This window comes from Suricata suricatta, chromosome 9, assembly GCF_006229205.1.
Source record: "Suricata suricatta isolate VVHF042 chromosome 9, meerkat_22Aug2017_6uvM2_HiC, whole genome shotgun sequence".
Taxonomy (NCBI): domain Eukaryota; kingdom Metazoa; phylum Chordata; class Mammalia; order Carnivora; family Herpestidae; genus Suricata; species Suricata suricatta.
Window position 1 is genome coordinate 115,884,330 of NC_043708.1, and position 13,446 is coordinate 115,897,775.

Below are 13,446 nucleotides of genomic sequence, written 5' to 3' on the forward strand. Positions count from 1 at the left end.
GAGACATCCACAAAACACTGAGATTTGCACACATACACAAATCTTACAAATATGAGATCTGGGGCATTACTGTTACTATAAATGGTCATTATGCAAGGATAAAACCATCTCCTCGGATTGATTTTAAGTAATTGCGTGGCTGTATCTGAGAACACAGATTCCCTGAGGATGGGTTTCCCATATCATAGCCACAAAGTTCTGTAATGAATATTGCTCTGACACTGCAGAGGTTTTCAATAAAGTTGTCCCAAAGCTGTTTGCCAAGGTGAAAAAACTGTCTAGTTTTGCCGTTATATGGTATAATCTCCTCAGAGCTTTATGAGGTAGTGTCACCAATATTTATGGGAATGACGAAATGCGAGGCTTCCTGATGAGAACCATCTTACCAGGTCTCATAATGAAATCACTTGAATCAAGAAACCAGACTGCTGCCTGGAACCATGAGGAGGCTCTGGGCTTCCCTGGTTGCCCTGGAAACCACCAGACCTTCCCATGATGGTCCATCACTGTTGGTGGCTAATTATTGTGAATATAACCTTTGCTAAATGGTGACCTTAAAAATCTTTTGTCTTCTGTGCTGATTTTGCAATGATTTTTATTTTGTTTTGTTTTAGAGTAATGTGTGTGGGTTTGGGTGTGGGTGCCTATATGTGTGTCTTTCCTGATGTCCTGGCCTAAAAGTGCCTTTGAAATCTTCTAGGGGTGATCACAGCTTTGAGTAAGGTGAGGGTGGATATCTTGAACAAAATATTTATCATAAAATATTATGAGACCATAAGCCTTTTACTAAGACTGCAACAGATCTAAGTGAAACCATAACAACATCCATTTAAATCCACACCACTGACTTTTCATGCTTCAAATGAGGGAAGGGATTATTTAATATTGCCTTAAGTAGAAAATGTTGAGTGACTTTATCAAAACAATACATAGAATAGGAGTCAGAATTTTAGCAAAAATCAGACTTTTTATCTTTACAAGAAAAAAAAGTGGTGCATGTCAACCAAGCTATGGTATTACTATAATAATTGATGTTTCAGGTTGATGTCTCTCTGGGACATTTTAAGCCTTTTGTATTTTTGCCTGGAAATGAAAAAAATGGATTGAAAACTCCAGAGGTACTGAGAAATATATCAGTTGTATGAAAGATTACCTAGAAACCATGTGAGCATAAGATGAAGAGTCACATTCCTCATTGACCTGTCCCACCTTTTACCAAAATGAATAGAACAAGTGGATGTGTGTTTGGTGGGGGAAGAGCAAAATGAAGCAAATATCAATAAAAATTAAGCCTCATCTTGGCTTTTTACACAAAACTTGCTATTTGGGTTCTCTCCATTTTTATTTTTGTATTCTTTACTTTCTTACCAGAGGTAGAAAATTTAGTATCTCTTCTTTGAAACTTTTGCTGTTAGGAGAGTGCCTATCTGGCTGCTATAACAAAATGCAATAAGCTGGATGGCTTATAAACAACAGGTATTTACATCTCATGTTTCTGGAGACTGGATCCAGGATCAAGGTCCCAGTGTCTGGGGAAGGCCCACTTCCTGTGGACAGTAGGCACCTTCTCACTGTGTCCTCACCTGGTGAAAGGAGGAAAGGAGCTCTGTGGGATCTCTTTTATAAGAACACTAATCCCATTCATGGATTAACCCTCATGACCTAAGCCCCACTTCCTAATACCACCACCTTTGGGGATAGGATTTCTACATATGAATTTTGTGGGGCCTTAAGCATTCAGACCACAGAAGACAGAACAATATATGAATGAAAGAACTGTAATAAATTTCCAAGCTCCATTTGAAAGTGTTGGATTTAGCATCACAAAACACAAGAATAAGAAAAGCCAAGAGAATAAAACTATAACTTTAGCTAATACTCTTCCTGTAAATTTATATATAAAAATTAAGTAATTACAAAATAATCCCATGGAAAGTTTTTAATAATAAGCTTCATACAATAACTTTAAAAACTCTCCAAATTTACATCAATTATACATCTCAAACAACCTCTTAAATCAGTAAGTGGATTTCTAAATAAATGGTGTTTTTATTCAAATGTAGTCTCAATATACTCCTTAGATCTTTATTTAGGATCTCATATTTTTGAAACAATTTTTCAGATCTTATGGACCTGGACAAGCTGTCAGAAAGAAAATCTTTAAACAACAGACTGCCACATTCTGCATATGCTTAACAGCTACACTGTGCCATCTGATTCCTTTTGAAATTGGCTAATCTAGAAATTTCTGCCTTTAGATTTAAAAATCACATAGCTATAGAAATTAACTTGAATTTTAAGTTGAAGATTAACTTGAATTTTTGGACAAAAAGCACATTAATATTTCAAAATAATGCCATTTAATTCATGTATATAAATATTCTATGTATTTATTCCCTGCAAACTGAAGTACCATTTGTATATATTCTATTTCATAGACACACATACACACACACAAACACACACACACACACACACACACACACTCTAACAGTATTCTGTTTGAGGTTAAAAACACTGAGAGTGTTGGTAGGGAATCCTTTATCCTTCTCTTGGCCCCAAACCCTAACTTCCCTTCGCTTTCTTTCCACTGATGTGCTCACTGAATCATGTTGGTGACATGGCAAACCAAGGATGGGTCAGTTTATAAAACCCCAATGACACATTATATCTTTTTGATACTAGGTACCACGACATGAGCCTGAATGAGGTCTGGTGCAGCTGAGGACTTTAGTCAGCTGAACTCCCCTGAAGGTTTATGGGGCATTAGGATTATTATTTATCTCCTACTTTTAAGGTGCTGCTGATGAAGATCTAGCCTAATAAGGATTTCATTCTTACTAGCTATATACCTGAGATACTAGTTATCCTGGCTCTATCCCTGAGACACTAAGGTTGAATTTAACTCCTCACTGGAGACTGGGGTTGACCTGTACCCAGCTATACCACAGTACCATAAGCTGGTAGGTCAGTCACCATTTAACTTCTCTAGGCTCCTATTGCTGTTCATATCTAGCCATTACAGGTCAGGATCAATAAGAGCTTTTGCTTTTTCACGCATAGATGAAGACCTTAGGCTGTAGATGAGCTGTCCATGACATGGGTTTGTACGTCATCTCAGTCTTATTCTGGGAAATCATTAATCCATTACTCTGATGACTCTGCAAAAGTGGTCAATGACTTCTCACACAGATACTTGAGAATGATCATGTTTTTGTAATGATAAAAGGTCATTATAAATCATGAGCTATTTTTTCAATGACTCTTACAGCCCCTTGAATTTGAACATTCAAGCTAACACTAGCTTGAGTTTATTGGCTTGAGCTCATCTGAATAAAACAATGAACTGAGCTTTGTGAACATGTCAAAGTCACCATGTGATGTGACAGAATGCTCTAGAAAGGGTATATATACCATCCTAAAATAAAACTGATGCTCTTTGAAAAATCCTTTGCACAGCCAAATTTTTCAGGAATTAGGAAGATCTTGGCTAAGACGGTGGTAGATCTTGGTCCTGTTCCTGTCACAGTTTTTCTGTTTCCTTTGGTACTGGGCTCAAGTTTTTGCTGCCTGTGAGAAGGCAGAGTCATTATCCCTCTCCCGTCTTCCTATGCTTTTTTTTCTAGCCGGCTGATCAACTGATGTCATTGAATATCTCACCTTGCACCAGTGAGTAAACTTTGTAATATGATCTTTTCTTCAGATCATGCATTTGTCTTTGGACCTTTTTTCTTATGCTAGGAATTGGTAATGGGTTCACAAAATAGTATTTGATTTGCTTCAAGAAACACCTGATAATCTAAGGTTGAGTCATATTCATCAAAACAGCATAGCAATATTCTACTTGAAAAGCTTATTAAAAAAATGTGTTGGAAAATACATTGTAACATTTCCACTTGCTATTAAAAATGCTCAAAATTCTTAAAGTGATCATTTTTATAATTAAGAGGTTGAATGCACTGTTAAGATGAAGCAACAACTTACTTCACAATATTCAAATTAAATCACCTAATTGGTTGGGTGGACATCTTTTTCCAAAACTGTATTTTCTATAGTAGTCCGATCAGGTATCTTTTTCTGCCAGAAAAGACCTAAGCTCACAGAACTAATACAGCTCATGTGATTTGAGCATAGGTGTGCTTAATTCCCAAACTACTGTTCTGTCACTGTTTCCCAATCACTTTTATGTAAGTAAATAATGTATTGGTGAATTGCTTCTAAAAAAGGGATTATGCCAATTTTTACTCCTTTCAGCAATAAATTACATATTTAGGGTGTGACACCTGTTTCAGACTTTATCATTATTTGGCTACTGTAAATAACCTATCTATTTACTTCATCCCTCAAGCCTATAGAAAATCAAATTTCATGTTATTTATTATTTTTTAATTAATAGATTGTTGTCAAGTTGGTTTCCATATAACACCAAGTGCTCTTCCCCACAAGTGCCCCACTCCATGACCATCACCTCATTCCACCTTCCTCCTCCTCTTCAGCTCTCAGTTTGTTTTCAGGATTCAAGAGTCTTTCGTGATTTGCCTCCCTCCTGCTCCTTAATTCTCCCCCCCCCTTTGCCTTCCAATGATCCCTTGTTAGGTCTCTCCTGTTAGACCTATGAGTGAAAACATATGTTATCTGTCCTTCTCTGCCTGACTTATTTCGCTTAGCATGGCACCTTTGAGGACTATCCACGTTGCTACAAATGGCCATATTTCATTCTTTCTCATTGCCATGTAGTATTCCATTGTGTATATATACCACATCTTCTTGATCCACTCATCAGGTGATGGACATTTAGGCTCTTTCCATGATTTGGCTATTGTTGAAAGTTCTGCTATGAACATTGGAGTATATGTGCCCCTATGCATCAGCACTTCTGTATCCCTTGGGTGGATCCCCCAGCAGTGCTATCGCTGGATCATAGGGGAGTTCTATGGATAGTTTTCTGAGGAACCTCCAGACTCTTTTCCAGAGCAGCTGTACCAGTTTACATTCCCACCAACAGTGTAGGAGGGTGCCCATTTCTCCACATCCTCGCCAGCATCTATAGTTTCCTGATTTGTCCATTTTAACCACTCTGACTGGTGTGAGATGATACCTTGGTGTGGTTTTGATTGTACTTCCCTGAAGATAAGTGATGCTGAGCATTGTTTCATGTGCCTGTTGGCCATCTCAATGCCCTCTTTGGAGCAGTGTCTATTCATGTCTTCTGCCCATTTGTTCACTGGATTACTTGTCTTTCGGGTGGAGTTTGGTGAGTTACTTGTAGATTTCGGATACTAGCCCTTTATCTGATATACCATTTGCCACCATCTTTTCCTATTCTGTCAGCTGCCTATTAGTTTTTTTGATCGTTTCCTTTGCAGTGCAGAAGCTTTTTATCTTGATGAGGTCCCAATAGTTCATTTTTGTTCTTGATTCCCGTGCCTTTGGGGATGTGTCAAGTAGGAAATTGCTGCAGTTGAGGTCAAGGAGGCTGCTTTTACCTCTAGGGTTTTGATGGCTCCCTGTCTAACATTCAGGTCCTTCATCCATGACATTTAGTTTTTTTATGTCTTTTATTTATTTTTTGGGAGACAGAGAGAGATAGTGTGAGCAGGGGAGGGGCAGAGAGAGAGGGAGACACAGAATCTGAAGCAGGGTCCAGGTGGCTTAGTTGGTTGGGCATCCAACTTCAGCTTAGGTCATAATCTCATGGGTCGTGAGTTCAAGCCCCACATTGGGCTCTGTGAGGACAGCTCAGAGCCTGGAGTCTGCTTAAGATTTTGGGCCTCTGTCTCTCTTTGCTCATGAGAGCTCTGTTTCCTTCTCTCAAATACACACACACACACACACACACACACACACATACTACTAATTAATTTCTGGGAACTATACCATGAGTTGAATAACACAGATTTCACAAAATTATGGAGTTTATATTCATCAACTAATTATGAATCAGATAATTGACCCTCTGACCCTAGGTTACTTTTTCTTTATATATCAGAAGTAAAGATAAATTTATTAATTCACTCTCTATTTTCCTAATTTAACCTGTAATTCAAATGCAATTAATTCCCAACTTTCATTCATTTTTTAATTCCTCATACAAATCTTACTTTTTCATGGTGGGAAATACTGGTTTCTTTTCTTTTTTTTTTCTTTAGATAGTTTATTACCAAGTTGGTTTTCATAGAACACCCAGTGCTCTTCCCCACAAGTGCCCCTCTCCATGACAATCACCCCATTCCCCATCCCCCCTCCCTCCTCAGCCCTCAGTTTGTTCTCAGCATTCAAAAGTCTCTCATGATTTGCCTCACTCCCTCTCCCCAACTCTTCCTGCACCTTTCCCCTTCCCATGGTTCCCTATTAGGTTTCTCCTGCTAGACCTATGAGTGAAAAAATATGGCATCTTTCCTTCTCTGCCTGACTTATTTTGCTTAGCATGACTCTCTCCAGGTCCATCTATTTTGCTACAAATGGCAAGATTTCATTCTTTCTCAGTGCCATGTAGTATTCCATTGTATATATATATATATATATACCACATCTTCTTGATCCATTTATCAGGTGATGGACATTTAGGCACTTTCCATGATTTCACTATTGTTGAAAGTGCTGCTATGAACATTGGGGTACATGTGCCCCTATGCATCAGCACTTCTGTATCCCGTGGGTAGATAACCCAGCAGTGTTATTGCTGGGTCATAGGGGAGTTCTATTGTTAATTTTTTGAGGAACCTCCACAGTGTTTTCCAAAGAGGCTGTACCAGTTTACATTCCCACCAACAGTATAGGAAGGTGCCCGTTTCTCCACATTCTTGCCAGCATCTATAGTCTCTTGATTTGTTCATTTTAGCCACTCTGCCTGGTGTGAAGTGGTATCTCAGTGTGGTTTTGATTTGGGGAAATATTCTTTAAAACCCATTGCATTTTTTTTGTTCGTGGATAATTTATAATTTTTATCAAAATATAATTGACATAGAATGTTTTCTTAATTTCAGCTATGCAACATGTTAATTAAACAATTCTATATGTTTCTCGAGCTTACCATGATATTTGTAGTCATCATCTGTCACCATGCAATGTTATAATATGATTGACTATACTCCCTGTGCTGTCCTTTTCATTCTGTGACTTATTTATTTTATAAATGGAAGTTTGTACCTCTTAAGTCTCTTTATGTATTTCACCCATCTCTCCACCTTCTCCCTTCTGTCAGCCACCAGTTTGTTCTCTGTATTTACGAGTTTGTTTATTTAATGTTCGCTTGCTTGCTTGGTTATATTCTACATAGAAGTGGAAGCTTACAGTATTTGTCTTTTTCTACCTGTCTTACTTTACTTAGCATAACACCTTGTAATTTCATCCATGTTGTTGCAAATAGCAAGATTTCATTTCTTTTTATGGCTAAGTAATATTCTGTTTTGTGTGTTTATGCATTACATTTTCTTTATCTAGCCAATTGTCAGTGAACACAGGTTGCTTCCATACCCTGAGTGTTTTATTTTTTTTAATGTTTTATTTATTTTTGATACAAAGAGAGACAAAGCATGAAAGGGGGAGGGGCAGAGAGAGAAGGGGACACAGAACCGGAAGCAGGCTCCAGGCTCTGAGCTAGCTGTCAGCTGTCGTGTTCCTACACTCACCCCACGTTGGGGGCCACTTGGCGTGTTCCTTCACTGAGCCCCACGTTGGGGCATCACTTGTCCGGTCTTTCACCCTGGCCTGCAGGGCGGTAAATCCTTGCGGGTTCGTTCCTGAGGGAGGGAGAGAAAGGGCAGAAAGGGGGAGCACAGAGAGTAAGGACACAACACACGGTTTCTGATCAAGCCTCTTCCTTTTTATTCAGAAAACACTGTATCTTATAAAGGTTTTGAGGCGGGAAAACAAGGCAGCTGACCTAGGTCGGTTGCTAGGAAACAGGGTTAAGGGATTAAGACTGGAGTAAAAGAGGAACCAAACTAAGGTTTTTAGCACAGCACTGAAGGGCTGATACCACCCTTCCTGTAGGTGATTGATCTTTGTTCTTCTGGCTTCTCCTCTGTCCGGGAGTGGTGCTCCCCTGCCTATTTTTGTAATTCCCTTCAGGGAGTGACATTTCCAGCTAGTAAATGGCCAAGCAGCTAAATCTTAGCAGCTTCCCACAGTCAGCACAGAGCCTGACGTGGGGCTCGAACCCACGAACGTGAGATCTGACCTGAGCCGAAGTCAGACGCTTAACCGACTGAGCCACCCAGGTGCCCCATCCTGAGTGTTTTAAATAATGTTGTTATAAACATAGGGGTGCATATATCTTTCTGAATAAAGGTTTTCTTTGGAGGGGGCAAGTAAGTATTCATAGTGTAATTACTGAACTATATGAAATTTCCATGTTTAATTTCTTGAGGAACTTCCATACTGTTTTCCACAGTGGTCACACCAATTTACATTCCTACCAATAGTGCTTTGGGGGAAGGGGTCTCTTTTCTCCATGCCCTTGCAAACAGTTTTTATTTCTTATCTTTTTTATATTTGCCATTGCCTGGTGTGAGGTGATGGCTCATTGTGGTTTCGAGGATTGAAGGATGATGGATTGATGTTTTTCTTGATAATTAGTGATATTTAACTTTTTTTTTGGTATTTCTATTAGCTATCTGTATGTCTTTGGAGAAGTGTCTATTCAGTTTCTCTGTGAATATTTTAATCAAATTGTTTTCTTTATGTTGAGTTGTGTTCTTCATATAGTTTCAGTATTAATCCCTTATCAGATGTATTTACAAATATCCTAAGTCACTAGGTTGCCTTTCTGTCTTGTTGATGGTTTCCTTTACTATGCAAAAGCTTTATATTTTGATGTAGTCCCAATAGTTTATTTTTGCTTTTCTTTCCCTCACGTAAGGAGAGATATCAATAAATATGTTGCTATCATTGTCCATTTAGAATTCCTTTGACAAAGAGTTTATTGGTTTTAAGCATACCTTGTGATCTCGTCATAATGCAGTTTTGTTTGTCATCCACTATCCCCTTATAAATTGTTCATTGAGGTATGAAATTTCTTCACCTTGGGTAAAATTTGAGCAGATTTCATGATTTTCTGCCAACATTTTAGTAATAATTCTTTTCCATCTTTATGTTACACAGTTATGAAGTCAGTGTTTAATACTAAATTCAGATTTAGCATTATTCTTTTCCCTTTCTGCAACCAAGCCCTATTTTAGACTAGAAGCCTGTAATGGCAAAGGAAGAATGGTTGACGCCCCTCTAAGTCTACTTCTCCTCTATACCCCATCCCCACTCCACAACTCAGGTTGACAATGCACATATGACTTCTCCCATCATGAAGAGTTAGGGGTTGGAGGGAAAATAAGTAAGAAAAGTTTTACTTGAACTAATACCATTTTCTTCTGGGTTCATAGTCTCTGGACTTAGAAGATACTGATAATTAACACTTTTAACAGCTTCTAACCCTTCTCCAGCTGGTCTGTTTACCAGCACTGACGGTTGGGGGAATAGAAGGGTAGGAAATGTGTTTATTTCATGGAGTCCCTTAGAACCCTTTTCTCAGCTGTAGGAATCTGTCTTTCATTGTTAGCTTCTATCAATCTGCCACCTGGGCAGTCCTGTTGTAGTGGATCTAAGATAACTAAGTCTTTTTAATTTTTTTCCATAGAGCTCATGTTTAATCCATAGAAAATATGCTTGCATTCCTAGTATGACAATCCATTTCTATTCAGTTTCCTCTATTCTGGTACCTCAAAACTACTCTATTTGTCCCAAATGTGAAACAGCCACCATTCCTCCTAGAGTCCCAAATAAAAGAGTTAATCTCCCAGAAGGATGGCTGGAAACTGTCCCAAGAAATCTATTCCCAGCCTAATTCCTTCTCTCTCATTACCCTGACTCTTATTAAAATCTATGACTTAACTGAAGCTTCTAAGACCCATGAGCCAATTTACTTAAATTTCTTAGTAAATTGTCCAATGATGAGATGGTAATGTGGAGCATTCTCACACATTTGTGATATATACCATTTAGATTCTCTTAAATATATCAATAGATTATATCTGTCTTTATATTTCATGCTATGTTTTGACATAATATGAATCAAGAAGATTCTTCTCTTTTAGTATGTTCTATAATAAATTATATTATATAGTAAATATCCATTTCTAAAAAGATTAGTATTCCTGTAAGAACTTTTAAAAATTACTTATAAATAAACACATCATATGAAATGTTTTCTTTAGATGTGTGGCACTTTGAATATGATCTTGAATGACATTTTCTACCCTGGCACACATGGTTTCAATTTCTGTTATACTTATCAGTCTTTCTTCTTGCAACAATCTTGAAAATTCATGTTTTTCAGAGAAATTTCCTTTGTTAGCTGGACCTTCTAATTAATTATCATGTACATGTGCATTGTCCCTTAGAACACATTGTTATAGTCCCCTTTTCATTTTAATTTTTGTTCAGTAGCATGAAGAAATATTTATTTTCTTTATATTTTAAAGAGCTAGTTTTTTATTTTATATCATAATTCTACTTGCTAACTTCTGTTTTATCTCTATAAACATCCTCCCCCTCTTGATTTTAAAGATTTCTTTATTGACATTAACAAAATAGCAGACAAAGAAACTTCAAGCTCTTGTTTCTCTACAGAAATATCAACAACAAGCAGAAGCTGTCTGAAACAACTTTGTAGGACCTCTAAAATATTCTAAAGTTTGCAGAATCTAACCAAATGCCAAATAAAATACTATATTCAAAAGAGTTGGAAAGTTTTTGATATTTTACCTGCTATTTCCCCATCCTCTGCCTGGTGCAGGGGCAGGTAGGAGCCCAGTTACTAGTTTTCTCCCTTGCCCTGGAGGTAAATTATTGTGTACATATGTTCTAAACTGTCTGGAAGATACCTGAAAGACTGAAACAAGGTGCTCATCTCCATTTTGCATAACTCAAAATGCAGGCAGGAAAAAAGTCAGGTTCTGGTCATAAAGGCTACAACATGTCTATAAACCCATCGATGTCTATGGCAAGAGACTCAGGGTAGGAATATAAAATAAATGTGGGAGGCTGAAAGAATACTCTGAATTAAGATCCTAAGAAATCAGTTTATTCAAAACAATTAGGAGGGGCTGGTGGCTCAGTTGGTTAAGCATCCAACTTCAGCTAAGGTCATGATCTCATGGTTCATGAATTTGAGCCCTATATTGTACTCTGTGGTGACAGCTCAGAGCCTCAAGCCTGTTTCAGATTCTTTGTCTCCCTCTTTCTCTGTCGCTCCCCTGCTCACACTCAGTCTCTCTCTCTCAAAAATAAACATTTTTTTTAAAAAAGTTAGGTATTCAGAATAAAGAAAACTATGCATATACTCAGGCAAAACATTGTCTCAAAAAAGTCTTGAGAGTACCTTAAGTTTTTACCTTGCTCAATCCTTAAACTCAGAGGTGGCTGTTCTCTTTTTATTTATTTATTTTTATTGGGTCTTTGTTTACTTTAGCTCTTGTCATTCAAAGACATTTATGTTAAAACTTTAGCTGAACATGAACTAATAGAACAAAGGCTTTGCTGATTATACTGACAAAGAAAAGGTTTAAAAAAAAAAGATTAGAAGTATTTCAAAATAAATGAATTGTTAAAGACTTCCAAAAATGAACAGAGAGAAGAAAAAACTTGATTGTCAGAGTTGTAACATTATAATAATCAAATGCCCAATTTTCAAGAAAAATATCACAAGACATATGAAGAAAAAATAAAACATGACTTATTCAAAGGAAAAAAATAAATTGACACAGCCATCTTTGAATATACCAAAACATTGGACTTGCTAGATGAAGATTAAATTGTCTGTCTTTACTATGATGAAAGAGCTGAGGGAAAACATGGACAAAGAAACTTAAGAGAATTGAGAAAATGATATATGAATAAAATGAAAATAATGTAATAAATAGATAAAAATTATAAGAGAAACCAAACAAATTCTGAAGCTGAATAACAGTCAGTAATTGAAGTATTCACTAGAAGGATTTTCAACAGATTTCAGGAGCCAAAGGAAAGAATAAGCAAATTTGAAGACAGGACAATTAAAATCAAGTAGGAGAAGAGAAAGAAATATGACCAAAGGAAAATGAACAAAACTTAAGGGACTTGTAAGAAACCATCAGGTACACCAAGAGATGAGAGTGAGAAAGGTGTTCAAAAATTATTTGAAGAAATACTGGCTAAAAATTCCTGAAGTTGAAAAACATGAATCTCCAAATCCAAGAAGCTCAATGAGTTCCAAGTAGGATAAAACCAAAGAGACCCACACAAAGACATATAATCGAACATGAAATATCACATATACAAAGAGAATATTTAAATTATCAAGAGTGAAGTGACTCATCCTTATGTAGAGGAGCCTCAAAAAATATTATTGGCCTTTTTTTTTCTCATCAGAAACCTTGGAGGCTAGAAGGCAGTGGAATGATTAAATATTTGAATTGTTGAAAGATAAAAACCTATCCAAAGTGAATTCTAAATCTGAAAAACTGCCCTTCTAGAGGAAGAATTAATAAATTCCCAGGTAAACAAGAGCTGAGGGATTTTATTGCCACTAGACCTGCCCCTCCAGAAAGGTTAAAGGGTGTCTTCAATTTGAAATGAAAGGATCCTAGACAGTAACTTGAAGGTTATGAAGATAAAAAGATATCCAATAAAAGTAAATGAAAGCATTACTTTAATTTTTTGTAACTGCATTTTCTCTGCTATTAAAAAGACACAAGTTTAAAAATAATTATAAAGCTTTGTTGTTAGGTACATATGTATAAAGATGCAATTTGTAACATCAATAACATAAGGTAGTGCAAAGCAAATTGAGTAAAGATTTTATATGTAGTTAAAGTAAAGCTTATGTTAATTCATATTAGATTATTATGTTACGATGTCCTATATAATCTCTAGGGTGATCAAAAAGAAAATATCTATAGAATGTATGTAAAGGAGGATTGCCTGTGTGGCTCAGTTGGTTAAGTGCATCTGACTCTTGATTTCAGCCCAGGACATGATCTCATAGTCCATGAGATCAAGCCTCACATTGGGCTCTGCACTGACAGCATGGAGCTTGCTTGGTATTCTCTCTCATCTTCTCTCTCTGCCCATCCCCTTCTCATGGGTGCTCTTTCTCCCAAAATAAATAAGTAAATTTAAATATAAGGGATATACATAAAGTAAATGAGAAGGGAATCAAAATATCTCAAAAAATGTAAATTAAAAAGAAAACAGAAAGATAAAGGAAATGAAGGAACAGAAGTCTATAGAACATACAGAAAACAGCAAAAGGAAAGAAATATTTCCTTATTAGCAACTACTTTATATATAAATAGATTTGGTGTGGCTGGATGGCTCAATTGGTTAAGTGTCCAACTCTTGATTTTGACTCAGGTCATGATCCCAGGATCATGAGGTCAAGCCCCACATTGAGCTCTGCACTGGGTATAA

General features: G+C 36.9%; 1 protein-coding gene across 1 annotated transcript in view; it reads left to right on the forward strand.

Annotated features, from left to right (window-relative positions):
- The window catches only part of GABRB3 (gamma-aminobutyric acid type A receptor beta3 subunit), a 248,384-nt gene that overhangs the window by 172,205 nt on the left and 62,733 nt on the right, over positions 1-13,446 (forward strand). The gene's annotated exons all lie outside the window — the stretch shown is intronic.